The 5045-nt window shown below is 48.5% G+C and overlaps 1 long non-coding RNA gene across 2 annotated transcripts; it reads left to right on the forward strand.

Annotated features, from left to right (window-relative positions):
- The first annotated feature begins 4 nt into the window (after positions 1 to 4).
- LOC107321788 (uncharacterized) lies at positions 5 to 2546 on the forward strand. Of its 2 annotated transcripts, none has more exons than XR_001558675.3 (3): positions 5 to 149; positions 321 to 498; positions 1880 to 2546. It is a non-coding gene; the product is annotated as an uncharacterized LOC107321788 (long non-coding RNA). The 2 variants fall into 2 exon arrangements; XR_001558676.3 differs by having other exon boundaries at positions 39 to 247.
- The last annotated feature ends 2499 nt before the right edge of the window (positions 2547 to 5045 follow it).

Here is a 5045-nt window from a genome sequence, read left to right on the forward strand (position 1 = left end):
CCGTGGCTGAGGGAGTGGGCGGGACGAGGGGGCTCCGTAGTGGGTTCGGGGTCTCCACAGCGGGCGGGTCGGGGTGGCCGTTTGGGGCGGTCCTGGTTCACATCGGTTTGGCCGTTTGGAGGGTTCTGGTTCACATCGGTTCGGCCCATGTGCGTTCACTCAGGTTAAACAGCTCTTTAGGCGGCTGTGGGGTGCGTGGGGCTCGCTGAGGGGACAGCAGGCCTGTGCCCATGGAGCTGGGCCTGAGGTGAAGTGTCTGTGCCTCCCTGTGTGCTGCAGGTGAGGTGATGGCAGCTCTGATATCTCTATGTCCTCCTCAGCATTGCAGGTTGGCAGCCTGGCCTCCTTCACCAGCAGCTCTCCAAGGAAAGGCCCAACCAGACTCACTTTCCACGTGTGAGATGTGGTAACCAGCAGAACACATCAGCCAACTGTGCTTCCCTCCTGTTATTCCATCTGCTGCCCCGTCCCGTGCTCGGGGCTGGGTGCCCTGGTTAGGTAGGATTCCATTGTTTAAGGGCAAGCGGAACAAAATGTCTCTCCTTGTCCTGAAGGAGGCTGCAGTCATTGACGTGATTTGCCTATTTGTAAAGTCAGGGATGTGTTGCACAGAACTCACACGGTAGGGACTTTTCCCAACGCTGCTTTGCATGTCTGGCAAAGCTTGGATGAGAGCCTGGGATCCCTCGCTTTGCCAGGCTTTGATGCCCAGATTCCTTCCCTTTAATCTCTGCCATCTATACAGACAATACCAGAGCTATCAAATAATGCTACCGCAGAGCGAGCCTTTAAAAGGAAAATCAGCTAGGAAAAGTACACGGCAACATGTGTGGATGGAAGATAAAGGCTGGATTAGAGCAAACGCTGTCAGAGTTCTTGCTCACCAGGTTAAACAGACACAAACCTACGCCTGGGAAAGCATTGCTGGCGTTGGCGCAGTGAAACCATTGCAGGAGATGTCAGTGTTTCCATACTTGTTTGTGGAGGCTGCTTTTAAAGGCAGTGCCTGAATCCATCCCATCAGTTGATACCCAGTGTTTTCAGGGCCTCAGGACACTGATAGAAATGGGCTGGTTTTTTGCTTTCTGTGTCTTCTGTTATTGGGTAAGAGCTCAGCTTCTAAATAGGTTATATTTGCCTGGATGGGATGCCTGAATGCTGGAAGCATCTGAAGAATCCAGGCCAATCCCTCACACTTCTCATTCTCTAAGCATACCAGTGACAGACGTGTCGATCTTTCACTTCCATCACTAGGTAAAGGACAGATGATCCGTCTGTTTGCTGTGTGGGAGGAGGCCTTGTGTTATCTGATATGATTCACTCTGATAAATAACCTCCTCGGAGGGCTGCTCTTGTTTATAGCAACAGCCTGAGATGCTAAAGCTCGCAGAGATTGTAATCCTCGCTGTTCTCACGCATATTTACACTGCAGTTTTATCAGAAATCTCTCTTGAAAACCTCAGTGTTTTTATAATTAATTGAATAATGTATCTGATGTTAAAAATAAACTTGATTTGGAAGGGTGCCCAGTGAGCTGCTGAGCTGTGTGTAATAGAGCAACCGTAGTTCAATTCTCAGGGGTATGTATATTTTCCTAACAAAGGCAGTCTCATGACTTAGAGATTAAATCTTTATTAGTTCAGAATTCACCCTGTTGATTTTGCTGTGTTTATACTGTATAATTGTTTATGGACAAATCCACATTTCTTTAATGGGATAGTACTTCTCTGAATGTCTCTGTTGTTCCCTGCTGGGTGAGATTTTGGGGTCCCCAAGGCATCCTGAGCCCCACACAAGGGCTATCAGAGGGAATAGGGCATGCTTTATCTCTGTCCATCCACCATCCTAACCCCTGGCTTTGTATTCTTTCCTGATCCAGGTCCAAACCATTTATTAAAGGTGTCCCTTGATAATAGATGTTGAATCTGCTTATCCCAGACTGAACTGCTCAGCTCTGGTGCTTGCTGTGTCATGACTCTGGACCCACAGTGCCATCACCTCCGCTCTGTGACCCTCAGCCACATCCTCACCCTGTGCTCTGCCTGACCGAAGCCTTTCCTGGTTCCTCTCCCCGGTGCTGCCACCACTTCCTCAACTTTTGCTGTCTCAGGGCATTATCTTATCAGCCTCAGGTAATTTATCAGTTGGGGCTGTTCTTTGTGCTGGGCCTCACCTTTGCTGTCACTGGAGAGGGGCCGATCTCTGCACTCTGTCTGCCTTGGGACCAAGGTGCAAGCAGGAGCAGAGATGGCTTTCCAAGCTTCCTCCCTCCCAGCTTAGAGCACTGAGATAAACAAGCAGGGAGAAAATGGAGCAAAAATGAATTCAGAAGGGACAGAAGCGAGAAGAGTAAAGTGAGATGGATCCTGAAAAACGCACGTGGTGAGCCATCAGATTCTCTTTCTTATCCCAGAGGAATTCCAGATACACGAGCAAATCATCAGAACCTGTAATCTACATCATTAGCATCTTCTGCTGGAAAACATCATCAGACTAATTCATTTGTCCTGGCAGCCGAATGATTAAAGTTTGAAAACCAAATTATACACCATTGCTGCAACAGTGTAAATACATAATTGGCTTTCCTCTATTAGATCTGTAACCTCTCATAATAGTTGTAATGAGCTTTTAGTCCTGTCATCCCATCCTCCCCCCCAGAAAACAACAAAAGGAGCCTAACGCACAATGCTCTGCTCTATGTCCTTCACACTGTGATGGCCAAGTGCCTGCAATGCACTGCAGCTGGGAGCTGTGGGCCAGTCCCTTGCACAGTGTGGGGTAGGGACTCTTAAATTAAACTCTTCCCAGTTTAATTTAATAACAGGCTGCCAGCTTGACTTTCATCTGCTTGTGTTTTTCACTAGTTCCATATTTAACTGAACTTATCACCATAAACCCAGGAACTGTTTCACTTTCTGTACCACGCTTGGTTTCCTGTTCACCTGCAAAGGACACACCTGTCTGCTGTGTTTCTGACCTGCCAGGACTGGGGATCCTGTTATCTGGAGACAAAGGGAGCACAGGAATCTGGAGTCGGTGGATTCCTTTCCTGAGGCATGTGGCCAGACCTGAAAGCCCAGCTGCCAGGCTCTTCTGTGTTTACTGCCTTCCATATCTGTTCCATATTTCATGGGAACATGCAGGACTCTCTGTTTGTTTCTGGAAGGCCTGACAGTGGCACAGGAACAGCTTTACCCTTCCAGAATCCTCAGACTGGAGCTTGTGTTGCCTTGAGGCTCATGTTTGTGAATCCTCATCCTGTGCCTGGATCTTCAAAACCCCGGGGGGCTCATGAGCCCATTTTGCAGGTAGCTGGGCTGTGGGCTGACCCCCAGAGTGCAGCCTGGAAGCCATGCTGATGTCTGTGTGGAGCTTCTCATCAGGTGCTTGCGAGAAAGACAAAGAACATTAAATGCTTCCATTCTCATAACTAAACAGAGCAGCTTTCTGTTGACAGTATCTGTTGGCAACAACCTCTCAGATGTCAAAAAAAATATCAATAAACCAACAAGAGGATGCTTTGCCAAAACAGGCCTGACAAACTAACAACGTGCTGGAGGAGGCAAGGTGATTCAGGTGACTATGAAGATATCATTGTGCCTCTGTGGGGACCAGCTTTCACACCTATTGTACCTATTTCAGCACACTGTACCTGTGGGATGCTGACATATTTAAATATGGCCCAGTAAAAATTCCTAAACCCTGCCCCAGTGCTTGTAATGAAGGAATTAATGCGTATCTTGTGCCTGCCCATGTTTCTCTGCAGTGAATGCATTGCAATGAGAGCTGGGAGCCCCACAGCAGCACAGACCGTGTGCTCTGGGAGCAGTATGTGAACACAGGCATCTGTGCTCCGCATCCCTCTGCTCTCCTGTTGGATTTCTTCCTCTCCAGGCTCCCAGTCCTGAGATGATCCAGCATTAAGGAGCAAGTGGGGCACAAAACATCCACAGGATTTCTGGAACCAGGTCTCTGCAATGCACTGTGCTGTGCTGCAGACTGCAGCTCAGGATCCCAGTGCCTTGCCCCGTTGTGCAGTGCCATCTCCTGGGCTGCACACGTTGCTCACTGCCTGAGCTTCACAACCAGACTTTGGCTCCTGAAGCACCGAGTGGTGCCACAAGCAGAAACAGCCTCGAGGTACCTTCAGACCCACCAGGAGTGACCCACTGAGCTCCTCTTTCTCCAGCAGCGAGAAGTACACAGTACACTCACTCTCCCTTCTGAGGAGCCCTGTGGCAGGACCTCCCTGCACATCTCCTTCCTGCTTTCGGCGGCGAATATAAATCTCTAGGTACAAAAAGCTCAGTAAAAGGAGCACAAATAAACAGCAGTGAGATGCTGTTCCTTACTTTTTGTTCAGCTTTGGGCACAAGTTCCCAGCTCAGTGAGACTCAAGGCAGGTCAGTGCCCTGCTTACCCCATCTTCCTGGTTTTAAGTGACATATTTTCTCTCTTCCTCCCCAAGTTTAATGACCTCGTCATGAGCGACAACCAAGCCCCTAATCACAGCACTCACCCTGCACTTAAAACGTTGCTACATCTTTTTAATGAGACAAAAATGTGCACGTGGAACTTGCTCCTAAATGCTACCGGCTTGACTAAGCTCTATATTTATCCTGAAAACACACAAAAAAAATGGGTGGTTCTGAGGGCAACCTGTTTGCTCCTAAGAAACAGCAGCAGAGCTTAAGTGCTTAGTCACCGCAAGAATGAACACAGCAATTCAGATCCCAAGGCTGGTATTTCATCCATCATTCTGGGCTACTGGAGCACGCTGTGAGCAGCTGGGAGGTACGGCACGCTGTGCTAATCTGTCAGATGCAATGAGCTAACGGGTGGGCCGAGGTAACGCTGTGAAAGCTGTTATTGGAAAGAAAAGCCAAATAAAAAGGGAAGAAAAGACAATTATATAAACGTAAGGCCACAAATGAACAAGGAAAAAACCAACACACGTGGCTGCATGACCTTTTCTGACTGAGTTCTCTGTGTTGCCAACTTATTTTCACTCTCTTTCCTCCTGGAACATGAACTGAAACAGCCCG

This window comes from Coturnix japonica, chromosome 21, assembly GCF_054131305.1.
Source record: "Coturnix japonica strain WE chromosome 21, WE-NBRP24, whole genome shotgun sequence".
Lineage (NCBI taxonomy): Eukaryota > Metazoa > Chordata > Aves > Galliformes > Phasianidae > Coturnix > Coturnix japonica.